The sequence below is a fragment of the Ailuropoda melanoleuca genome, chromosome 10 (assembly GCF_002007445.2).
Source record: "Ailuropoda melanoleuca isolate Jingjing chromosome 10, ASM200744v2, whole genome shotgun sequence".
In the NCBI taxonomy this organism is placed as follows: Eukaryota; Metazoa; Chordata; class Mammalia; order Carnivora; family Ursidae; genus Ailuropoda; species Ailuropoda melanoleuca.
The window spans coordinates 19,633,351-19,646,154 of NC_048227.1; the positions used below are offsets into that span (position 1 = coordinate 19,633,351).

The following is a 12,804-nucleotide window of genomic DNA, read 5'->3' on the forward strand; positions in this document are numbered from 1 at the left end:
AAGAACCTCAGCCCTTGCTTCCTTCCACCCTGTCTGTCTACCGCATTGTAGCAAATGCTGACCTGCTGGGATATGTTTGGCGGGGCTGAGAGGGAAGAAAGGGAAAAAGGGAAACAAGTTTATATCCCCTATCTTCTCACATAGTCACCATAAGTTAATTCCAGGTTTTCCCAAGTANACCATAAGTTAATTCCAGGTTTTCCCAAGTATTCATAACCACCCTATGTTATAGGTGCTATCATTCCCATTCCCACTTTCATTTTTTTTACGATGTTACGCACCATACAGTCCATCATTAGTTTTTGATGTGTGTTCCATGATTCATTGTTTGCGTATAACACGCAGTGCGTACTTACACGCCCCATACGGCTGCCCCGTTGGAGAGTGCCGGGTATGGTAGAGCACTTCCACCACCACAGAAACTTCTCTTTGATTGCTCTGCTCAAGCAGGAGTAGGCGGGAAGTAGACAACACATCCAAAGAGTTAAAGCAACGGACTGTTCCTCCAAGTGTGGCGTCTCCTGTGAAACCAGACTTCTCAGGCCCTGCCCAGACCTACAGAATCAGAGTTTCAGGTTGGGGGTGGTGATGGGGGGTTGAGCAGGAATCTGTATTTTCACAAGCCTTCCAGGTGATTCTTCTGCACATTAAACTCTAAGAGGTACTGAAGAGAGTTTAAGAAAGGGACTGCGGTTGAGTTGAGGGCTGGGTGGAGAGAAACAGCAAAGGACAGCGAAACACTAGGAACTAGCAGAGAGGAAAGCAGACAGTATTAGTGGGACCCAAGGACAGCTGGAGCCCTGGGAGGCAGCTGAGAGACACGGTGGGTCCAGAGCTGGGCTGAGGCAGGAAGGCCGGGGGGCGCGGGGAGGGAATACCCTCACCCCTCTCTCTTCTGCCCTCTGGTTTTTCACTGGAGTCCCTGTTCGCTCCAACCAGCCAAAGGCTAGAGGATGAAGGAGCCTCTTCTGCACAGAGCAGGGCAGAGGGGAGTGGAGAATGGATCTGAAGGGACAAATGAGATTGTGCTGGCACGTGGTTTCGATGTGTTAGCTATGTTTTGAAAATACACATTTGATCTACACATGTATAACGATTAACATTAAAAAGATGTTCCTACCCTTCCAAATCCCCTTAGTTACAACATCTCAGGGAACCATGTTATTAACAATGAGGTCTCTCTAGACAGTTTTAAGAAGGGAAATAACTACTGTTAATGTTTCTTTCTGATTTATTTTTCCTTCCCCTCCCCTTTCTATCCACTTCTTTTCCTCTGCCTTCCTTTTCCCCACTCTGTCCCTCTCTTTTTTCTTTCTCTCCTCTATGTTTATATTATGTAACAATATGATGGCAAATAAAGTGTCATGTCCTAGCTTTTTCACTTAACATTGTGTTTTGCACATGTCCTTGTGCCCTTAAGCATTCTCTGAAAACATGTTTTTCAGTGGCTGTGCAGACGGTTTAAAGATGATTGTTACTGTGAGCTGTGTCAAATCCTTTTGGGACGTAGGTGGTGTATAATGCAGAAATGATAAATGAAAAGCAAGTTGTTCTTAATTTTACTCTCAGCCTCTAAAGTGCAGTAGCTCTTGGTGGATCTGTTTCTCCAAAGCCACAGAAATAGAGGGATAGTGACAGTGACCAAACAGGAGCCACGAGGTAGAAGGATGTTGAACTGGGGGTTTGTGCCAGGTTCTGCCTAGCGTGTGCCTGTGTGATTTCAGATGACGGTGCTTAGACCAGCTGAGGTTCAGGGTCCCCTTTAGTTCCACCTCTGCTTTCTGATACACATCCAGTGCCCTCGCAGGTAGAAAAAAGCCTCATTTCAGGGACTGCACAGCTCTTCCATCACACCCTGGTCCCAGGCACCATCATCCCTCAGCTCGACAACACCAATCCCCTCGCTTCAGTGGCCTCCTCCGGCCACTCTTGCCCTCCGTCTTTCCCCACAAGGCAGCTGGAGTGATCTGTTAATGACTGTCAGATAATCGCACTCCTCTTACTGCTCCTTGTCATGGAGAATGAGACCCCACAGGATCAGGTGTCCCACCACCTCTCTGATCTCACCTCCTAGTCTGCCTTGCTCACTCCATCCCTGCCAAATCCTTCAGCCATACTCCCACTCAAGAGCCTTTACACCTGCTGTTCCATCTGTTCGGAATGCTGTTCCATCCCGTTTCCTCAGAGCTTGTGTCTCTTGAGAGAGGTCTTTTTCTGACCTCTCTCAGTAACATAGCCCCAATTCCCATCATTCCCTATATCTTTCTGCAGTTTCATTTTCTTTCATGGCACTTATAATGGACATGATATCCGTAAGGGCTTATTTACTTACTATTTGTCCATCTCCACTGGCATGTAAGTTCCCTAGAATGGAACTTGGTCTGTTTCATTTATTGCTATATTCACTGCACTTTGAAGTGAAATTCCTAAGTGCTCAGTAAAGTACACTCTGTGGGAAACCAGTACGTATTTATTGAATGAATGAATGAATGAATGAATGAATGAATGAATGAAAGAAAGAATGAGTGCATGAATGAAAAGATCCTTCTGAGGAAGGTCAGTGTTCAGGAGAGAAAGATGCACAAACGTGCCAGCTTCATGGTTGGCACAGATGGATTGATGCTCAGTCCCTGCTTCGGGCCTGGATATTTTCTACAAGCCATGACACCACTCTCTCTGTCATTCCTCCTTCCATTCCCTCAGGCCACCTCCTGATGGCTCCTGGCATCCCTTCAGCTCTTTGCCCCAGTTCTGATTCTCTTCTTTCTCACCCCTGTCCCACCCAGGGGTCTGTGATCCCCTCTGCACCTCACAGACGATGGCGATAACCATTTTTCTTGTTTCCGAGGCATTCAGTGGCTTACAATGCCATCTCCCGCGTGTGATCTCCTGTCCTGCTGCCAGAGTTGCTAGAAGTAGGTGCTCACGTCCTCATTTTAGTTACGTGTCCAAGCACCACCATTTCTTGAGCACCCACGGTGGTGGGAACTCGGGACAGTGACAGACAGGCAGAGATGCTTCCTGCTCTCATATAGCCCAAATCTGGCAGGGGAGACACACATGAAGCACATAATGGGATCAGTATTTCCTAATATGACAGTGGTCCTAAGTCCTGTGGAGGGGAAATGGGTACCACTTATTGAGCATCTCCGCGCCTTATGTCGTTAATATCATCCTACCCTCCCATCAGCCCTCCGATGTAAAGATTTCTGGGTAAGCAGACGCTCTCACTCATCTCTACTTTCCTGCAAGGGTTTCTGAACAATGCGTTTCTACATACCATGAACGAGAGCCAGAGGACAGTTGGGAGGGCGAGAGGTGGGCAGGGGAGGAGGCATGGGTCACAGAGTATGGCCCGGATGGGAATGGTGGACTGTCTACCACACTGGGTGCAGGCAGAGCTGGCCAGCTTGGAGGCTGGCTTTCACTTCTGCCTGGGAGCTGGCCACATGGAGGCGAGGGAGAAAAGAACAGGAAGAGGGAATGTCTGTGCCTCTCTCCACTGAGGCTAGAATATCATCCAGCCTACTCTGACAAGTAAGACCCTGTCTCCATCTTGCAGACGAGGAGGAGAAAGTGGAGAGAAAGCACTGCTAGGAGCAGTCTGCTGGGTCTATCGCATAAAACAGACGAAAGCCCGTTTGCCTTTCAGTGTAGTGACCTGCAGCTGCACTTGGCCCAGTGAAGATTAGATGAGCCATTTCTCCACTTCTCAGATTGGGTGACCCACAGATGATGGGTACAGAAGAGCAGGAGCTCTCTTCTCCCTTGAAGAAGAGTCCAGATTTGTGAGCAGAGTGGGGAAGAAACTCTCACTGGAAACATTGTCTAGATTTGTTCTTCTCTATGATTGTATTAACAGGCTAACCCAGCAGTCGCTTGGAGTATAGTTCTCCTCCTCGGGGGAGGCTCAGAGGCAGAACTAGGCAGTTCTGCTTCTACTTGCAGGAGAATTCCATCCTAACACATCCTTGTGTGTTTTCCTGGAATCATTTGAATGTGTGGTTCAGCTCTTGCCCACCAGGATTCTCTGAAATGGATCTTGACCACTCACTCATTCATTCAGTGAAGGCTTTCCACATGAAGAGGCTGAAAATTCACTCTGCTCAAGGCCCACCTCAAATTATACCCAGTGATATTGTCTAACTTAGGTTTCTTGTGATGTACTTTGTCCCAAATGGAAACCATGTAACTCCTCCCTAGCTAAGTCACTTTCTCTTTCCAGAATATGCAGAAGTTAAAAGCTGACATACTACTCTTCCCAATTTTTACACGTCTTTGTGTTAGTCTGGGTAGTTTGATTTGACTGTGTGGATAGCAATTAGGTAATGATAGTAGTCGCAGCAGTACCACCCCCACCACCGCTGCCACTAGTACCGCTTCTACTCGTAGTGGTGACCATTGCTGTCATTTGTTGATCACTTCATATGAGCCAAGGACTGTTCTAAGGACTTCAGATTTTATGTACTTATCCATTTTAGAGAGAGACAGAGAGAGAGCACTGGTGGGAGGGGCAGAGGGAGAGGGAGAGAATCCCAAGCAGACACCTCGCTGAGCACAGAGCCCAGTGTAGGACTCGATCTCGCAACCCTGAGATCATGACCTGAGCCGAAACCAAGAGTCAGATGCTTACCCAACTGAGCCACCCAGTTGCCCCTGTTCTAGGGAGTTTAAATATTAATTTGTTTAATGCTCACAACTGTTCTATGAAGTTGGTGCTCTTATTACTGTATTCCCATTCTATAGATGAGGATATCGAGGCACAGAAAGATGACATGATTTGACCAAGAGCACATATAGGTTGTCTCTTGAGTCCATACTCTTTTTTCTTTTTTTTAAAGATTTATTTTATATAGAGAGAGCGAGCAAGTGGGGAGAGGTACAGATGGAGAGAGAGAGAATCTCAAGCCGACTCCCTGCTGAGCATGGAGCTCAACGTAGGGCTCGATCTCAGGACCTTAAGTCATGACGTGAGTTGAAACCAAGAGTCGGATGCCTCACCAACTGAGCCAGCCAGGCACTCCATTGAGGCCACACTCTTAACCACTAGGCTTCATGTCTCCATTGGTGGGGGCCAATTAACAGACTTAGTGTTATCTGGGGAAGAAGGAAACACAGAAAATAGGAAAAAGAAGACAATGTCCATAGTTTATGCTTTGCTGGGATGCTAGGTTACTTTATAGCACTTGTGTAGAATGTAAGAAACATGAATTTAAACTCAGTTGGAGAAAATCTCCCATGTAGAGGTTGTGACCCTCTGCCCCCCTCATTCTGGGGAAAGATCCGTCTATGTATTGTTGCCTGCCTGTTTTTCCATAGCGTGGGACTTGTCTAGGTTATTCATGCTGGTCTTCCTGCCACAATTGGGTGTGTTCTGAGGGAGCATCCAGTCTCCAGGTCTTGCTTGAGGTTTTCTTCTTCCCTTTATAGTCCTTCCTATTTTTCTTAAAGATTTTATTTATTTGCATGAGAGAGAGCGAGAGCGCAGAAGCAGGGGGAGGGAGAAGCAGGCTCTCCATTGAGCAGGGAGCTAGACGCGGGGCCCTATCCCAGGACCCTGGGGTCATGACCTGAGCCAGGGGCGTGTGCTTAATGGACTGAGCCACTGAGGCGTCCCTATAGTCCTTCCTAATTAAAACCTCAAGTGCCCGTTTTTCTTTGGATCTGTCGAGGAAACCCAGCCCCCCTCCCCCACTTCTCTCTCAGCCATAGGTACCATGTTTGAACAACTCTCTAAGCAGTGCTTGATGCCTTACATTCTGCAAGGGCCCTGTTACCTCTGTTTGTCTGTATTTTTTCAATCTTCAGCTGTATCTCAGGGGTTTAGGTGAATTCAGGAAAAAGTTGATTGCTCAATGGGAAATTTAGCAAACTGGCTCTCAGGGAATTGGTTGTTGTTAAGCTAAGTGTTTGCTGTACTGGTTTGTGTGTGTATTGGCCTCATTCCATATCTCATAGCTCATCAACTCTTGGTCTTTCTCCTTTGGAAGGAAGGAAAGAAGAAAAGGAAGGAAGAAAAAAAAAGGAGAGAAGAAGGAAGAAATGAAGGAAAGAAGAAGGGAGAAAGGAAGGACCGTCACCCCTGAGGTAAAAGTAATTGACTTATTGACTAACAAAACCTTAGCTCCCATGTAAAAAGACAAAGGTGCCATATGGACATAGACAATTCCTGACACATTAAAAGTCTCAGCTCTTGTGCTCAGGAAAACCTTTTCTCCCAGTTCATTCTTCCTTTCTCCTTTGCTTTGCCCACTGTCCATAGCCACCTGCCAGACCAAAGTGTGCTTCTAAAAGTGCTGAGTCTCTGAGAAAAAGTGGTGCTGGACATATGTTTTTAGAATTTTTCCTTCACCACAAGCCAAGAAACTCAAGGGTCTGTAAAATGCTTCACAAGGAACTGGAATGGTAAGGGCTTAGTGATGATGATGGTGGTGGTTGTGGTGGGGATGGTGTTGACATCAAAGTATATTGAACAATTATTTATAGAACTCAGGTCATGAACCAGGCTATACGCTCAGCCCTGTGGATGCAGAATCGTATAATAACAGCTACCGGTTATTTATTTATAATTTTTACTGAGTTATATTTGACATAGAACATTGTGTGAGTTTAAGGTGACTGGATGGTTTTGTATTGCAATACAGTTGTCGTACTGTTCGTTCACACCTTTACATGTTACGCAAGTCTTATTTCTTCTAGTGTTGGAAACCATTAAGATCTAGTCTCTGGCAAGTGCAATGTTTCTGATGTAGTTGTTGCTTATAATCACTGAACTGTGTATTAGGTCTCCGGGACTTGTTTATCCTTCAGTTACAAATATGTGCCTTCAGCGCTTCTCCCATTCCACCCCCAGCCCTTGGTAAACCACCATTTTACTCTGTTTTTGCAAGTTTTTTTTTTTAGATGCCACATATAGGGGTACCGTTTGAGGGCGCCTGGCTGGCTCAGTTGGTTAAGCGTCTAACTCTTGATTTCGGGTCAGGTCATGATCTCAGGGTCGTGAGACTGAGCCCTGCATTGGGCTTCAAGCTCAGTGTAGAGTCTGCTTGAGATTCTCTCTTGCCCGCTCCCTCTGCCCTTCCCCCGACTTGCACATGTTCTCTCTCTCTCTCTCTCTCCAAATAAATAAAATCTTAAAAAAAAAAAAAAGGTACCGTACGGTATTTGTCTTTCTGTCTGACTTATCTTACTTAGCGTAGTGTCCTCAAGTTCTGTCCTTGTTGTTGTAAATGGCAGAACTTCCTTCTTTCTCATGGCTGGAAAGTAGTCCATTGTAACTGTCCACTACATCTTTGTTCACTCGTCCATGATGGACACTTAGTTTGTTTCCATATCTTGGCTGTTGTGAAGAATGCTGCCACAACCGTGGGAGTACCTATGTCTCTCTGGTCTTTCACTGAGCACTTAGTACAGCCAAGGACTGTTTTACACACTTTACATGGATGAACTCACTTGATTTCACAAGCACCCCAGGAGGAGCCACTGTGACCCTCACTCCAGAGCATGAGGCAAAGGGCAGCCCAGGAGCTGCACACAGTCACACACTAGCAAGTGGGAGAGCAGCTTTTCCAATCCAGTAGTCAGCGTCCAGAATGACTTTCCTAAGCACTGGTGTGTCCTGCCCCCTCCCAGCTCCACCAGAGCCTGAGGTCTAGCCTGAGGTGGCCGTTTGGGTGGCCAGGCTGAGTGGTGAGGAGTGTACGGAGCCACAGTGAGGGGGGACTGTCTGAATCGTTTTCTCAGAATCACCGTGTCTGAACAAGGTCTTGAGACGTCACTGAACTGAATAGTGTCCCCCCCAGATTGTACTTGGGCAGCCCCCATCCACGATTGTACCATCGAAACAGCCGAGCCATGAAGGGGTGGCTTGTGGTCACTGCCGGATCACCAGTTTATCTCCATTAGGCTTAATGTGTCTTCCTGGAAAACTCCAGCAAAAGGACTCTGTGTTCCTTGTCCCCCTGCTCACTTTCTGGGCAGTGCTGAAAATGGGACCCTGGAAACCTGGCCTGATGGTCAGTGGAGGCAGTGACAGTCCCGTCTGTGTGTCAAGGCCATGCCTTGCTCTGCACCTCGACCTGTGTGGTTGCCGGGATGTTCTCTCCTGGGCTTCCCTGTGCCTTCCCCGTCCTTCAGTGCTGAATGCCAAATATTCGGTACCCCAGCCACTTTAAATGACCCAGGTGAAAAACCGTGCAAGGCACATTGGCTCCAGGATTCCTACAGACCACCCCCTCTTCATCCTCTCTGACCAGTCCTAATCCTTTTTCTTCATCCAGCCCATTTCCAGCCTTGACCTGACACACTGTATATGTACCTCCAGTGGGTGAGGAGACCCATTCAGTCTCCTTCCTCCACCCTGCCAGACCTCCCCGAGTCAGGAGGAAGACCTCACTCTCCTCGAGTGAGCTCTCTTTCCCCTCCTCTTCCCCCCTTTCCCTCCTCTCCTCTCCTCTCTCTAGATTCCAGGCAGCTCCCTCTTGTTGATGATGAAGCCAAATGCCTTGTGCTCTCCTCTCACACCCATGTTCAGTGTCAGCAAATCCTATTGGCTTCCCCTTCAAACATGTCCAGAATCTGACCACTTCTCATCCTCCCTGTCATCATTGCCTGGTCCAGGCCATCATGACAAATCCCTAGATCATTACAGTCGTCTTCAAAAGGGTCTCCCTGCTTCCACCTCCACTCCCTAAAGGCAGAATGAGTCTTCTAAAAAATGGCATATCCCATCCCTTCTCTGCTTACTGCCCCCAGGCTCCTCACCCATACAAGAGAAAATCCCAAGTGCCCACCTTGACCTGCAAGGCTGCACCTCCTCTGACTCCTGATACCTTCTGACTGCAGGTCCCCCTCACTCCTCCAGTCTTGGGTCCTTCTTGGGAGGTCCTTGAATTTCCTAAGGAGCTTCCTGGCTCAGGGTCTGTATGCTGTTGCCTCTTCCTGGGATATTCTTCTCCTACATGCCCTCAAGACTTCATTTAGTCTCTGTTCAAATATCTCCTTATCCAAGAGCCCCCAGTCAGGTTCTAGCCACTTCCATAGTTTATTTCCCTGCACAACCACAGAACCTTCCGGCATATTATACACTTAGGTGTTTGTCACTGTCTCCCCCTACAACCGCAAGAAAGCTCCGCGAGAGTGGGAACTTTGTTTTATTCACTTCTTTATCTCAGGGCCAAGACCAGTGCTTGGCACGTGGTGGTTCCTCAGTAAAGGTGTCGTAGGGACTTTGATTTGAGAGGCAGGACAGCAGAGTGAGGAGGAGGTAAGGCTTGGCAGCAAATCTTCCAGCGTCTTCATCCTAGTTCTGCTGATCTTGGACAAGTTATTTAGCCTCTTTGTGGCTCAGTTTCTGCATCTGTAGAAAGGGTATAATAATACCCCAGAAGGTTGTTGGAGGACGAAATGAATTACTACTTGTGGGACATGTAGACCAGTGTTCTGTGCTTTATAAATGCTCACTTTGATGATTTTTGAATTCCAGTCTCACCTGGATTGGAGGAAGTTGGGGAAAATCACTTTGATCTTTTTGGACTGCAGCTTTCTGACTCGTACAAACTCCAAGTCCCTGAAATGGCTAAAAGCTTCTTGTGTGATCGGGCCCTGCTTCATCTCACACTCCTCTCACCTTCATAGCAGCTCCAGCAGGTTTTCAGTTTCTAGAATGCTCCATGCTTTTTCCCATCTCAGGAAGTCTGCATAGGCGGGTTCCTCTGCCTCCAGCACCGTTCTTCTGCCTCTTTATCTGGACCCTACTTACCACTGACATTTCCCGAAGGAGCCTTTCATGGCTCCCGTTCTACATGGAGTCCCTCTGTGTTAAGCCTTTTGCTGTGGTCTGAATGTTTGTCTCCCCCAGCCCACCTCCCACATTCACATCTTAGAATCCTAACGCCCAATGTGGTGGTGTTAAGAGGTGGGGCCTTTGGGAGGTGATTAGGTCCTGAGGGCAGAGCCCTGATGAATGGCATTAGCGCTCTTAGCAAAGAGGCCCCAGAGAACTACCTAGCCCCTTCCACCCTGTGAGGACACACTGAGAAGTCTGTGACTCTGAAGACGGCCCTCACTCGACCATGCTGGCACCCTGATCTTGGACATCCTGTCCGCAGAGCTGTGAGAAGTCGATTTCTGTGGTTTCTAAGTCACCAAGTCTGTGGTCTGTGGTATTTTGTTCTAACAGCTCAAATGGACTGAGACACCCTCCTAAGCAGTTTGTACTTCTCACTTAGAGCACTTAGGCAAGAACCAATTACTGTGTGCTTAGTTATCGAGGATGTCTGACATCCCAGCTCAACCATAGACCTTGTAAGGGCAGTGCCTTCTCTGGGTTACCCACTACCATATATCCCTCGTGCCTGGCCAGTGCCTGCTGGAGAGTAGATATTGAATAAATATGTAGGGAGTGGATGTTGAAGGCCAGCCTCAATTATTTGAAGTCCTCTTCATTTCCAAACCTCTCTGTTTGGGAACAGTTGGGAAGGAATTCAAACAACCTCACTTAATGGGGACGGATTGTTGAAAGCAGTGAAAACAAGCCACTGACATCACTGGTTTTGGATTTTGCCTTCCACCTGGGAATTCTGGACGATGCGTGCTTTTCCCTACGCTGGTCACATTTGAAACCATCCGTCTCACTGGAAGCCCACTGTCACCTCTTCCTCCACTCTGGCCCTGACGATAATCTCTCTAGGCTCAGGCAGGAGTTAATTTAAGGTAGCAGTTAAGTGGAACCAAATAGCTCTTTAAATACCATAAGTGATTTAACAGGTTAGTTTTCATCTGCCAAACAAAACTGATCCCCAAAGCTGGAAGAATGCTCCCAGTACATATATGTGTGCCTGTGTGCATTTGTTCCCTTCTGGAAATACATGGAAAGATTTTAACTTTTTTCTCTACGAAGGCTTCCCAGCACACTCAGTAGTGGAGAGAACAGTCTAACAAACTCCCATGAAACCAACACCCAGCCCCAACAACTATATGCGTGTTGCCATGCTTGTTCCATTTAAATCCCCAAATTCAATGAGACGACTTTTGACAATTGGTCACAACCACTAAAATGAAGTGTAATACATTTCCTTCACCCCAGAAAATTCACGCAAGCCTCTTTTCAGTCAATACCCTCCTCCCTTCCAAGTAACCACCTTCTGATATTTCCTCTTTGGAATGATTTAGCCAAATCCCAGAATTTCACATAAATGGAGCCATCTGGCACATACCCTTTGTGTGAAGTTTCTTTCACGAGTAATGTCTTTGAGCCTTACCCATGCTGGTGGGCATATCGGTGGTTTCTTTATGGGATGCCCGGGTGGCTGAGTCAGTTGAGTGTCTGCCTTCGGTTCAGGTCATGATGTCAGGGTCCTGGGATCAAGTCCCACATTGGGCTCCTTTCCCCCAATGGGCTCCTTGCTCAGCAGGGAGCCTACTTCTTCCTCTCCCTGCTGCTCCCCTGCTTGGGTTCTCACTCTCTCAGAAAGAAATAAATGAGTAAATTAAATCTTTAAATGGTTTCTTTATATTGCTGACTGTATTTCATTGTATGAATATACTAAAATTTGTTTATCCATTCAACTGCTTGTGATTGAATGATGGATTTTTTTTTAAAGATTTTATTTATTTATTTGACAGAGATAGAGACAGCCAGCGAGACAGGGAGCACAAGCAGGGGGAGTGGGAGAGGAAGAAGCAGGCTCATAGCGGAGGAGTCTGATGTGGGGCTCGATCCCAGAACGCCAGGATCACGCCCTGAGCCGAAGGCAGACGCTTAACCGCTGTGCCACCCAGGCGCCCCGAATGATGGATTTTTTTATTGCCGTAAAATATATAGAACATACATGCTACCATTTTAACCATTTTCAAGTGTGCAGGTCAGTGGCATTAAGCACATTCGTGTTATTATATAACCATCATCACTCTCCACTTGTAGAACTTTTTATCACTTGAAACATACACTCTGTACCCCAAACAATAACCCCCCATTATCCTCTCTTTCCAGCCTCTGGTAATCTCTGCTTTCTGTCTGTGTGAATTTGACTGCTGTAGGTAATTTCATGTTGACTGGTTTATATTCCTGGGGAGTTTGGAACTGCAGTTAGATTAGGGATGCAGTGAGGTTTCGCACTACTGACTCTATCTTAGGTCTGCTGTCTCCTTTTTAACCATTTCCTGCTTTTGATCCGACTTTCAGCATCACTGAGCGATGTGACCGGACTTTCCGGTTATTAGGACCACTCTCCACTACTGGTGTGTAGTTCTCAGAGCTTTTGTTGATCCTTTGTGTGGTCACATGTCATGACCTTTTGCTTAATCTCCATGATAGTCACAGGTTATGACTTCAGGTTCATAGTTTTTGAGTTGGTCATTCTCTTCATTGCATTTCAGATGTCTCCGCCTTAGGGAGATGGTTTGCTTGGTGGTTAGTGGTTGTGTACATGCATTTAATGCTTTCGAGAGAATACCATGCACCAAGGAGACGTCTGTGATTATCATAAACAGGATAATTCTCAATGTTTGGAGTGCACTTCAGAACCATAGTCCCCAAGACCCAGACCGATCCAAATCAAGTAAGTCAAAGACCCTGCTGACGGAGTCACCTTGTTAAGCCATGTGGCTTGCCCATGATCTGATGTGAGTTGTAGCTCCCTCAGAAGTGTTGATCCAGGTGTAGCAGGTGGTGTTGGCTACAGCACAAACACCACTTTGCTCAACAAAAGGATAATCAAAGGTCTCCTGTTATCAAGAACAACTTTGGACAGAGAGTGTAAGGATCCTTGTTAGGTAGCTGTTGTCTTAGCAACGGATTCCACA

General features: G+C 46.9%; 1 protein-coding gene and 1 long non-coding RNA gene across 2 annotated transcripts in view; both read left to right on the forward strand.

The window, feature by feature from the left end:
• The window catches only part of LOC117804154 (rho GTPase-activating protein 17-like), a 53,895-nt gene that overhangs the window by 22,677 nt on the left and 18,414 nt on the right, over positions 1–12,804 (forward strand). The window lies entirely within an intron of this gene.
• Positions 5,560–6,411, forward strand: LOC117804155. The gene is made up of 2 exons (XR_004628447.1): positions 5,560–6,087; positions 6,263–6,411. It is a non-coding gene; the product is annotated as an uncharacterized LOC117804155 (long non-coding RNA).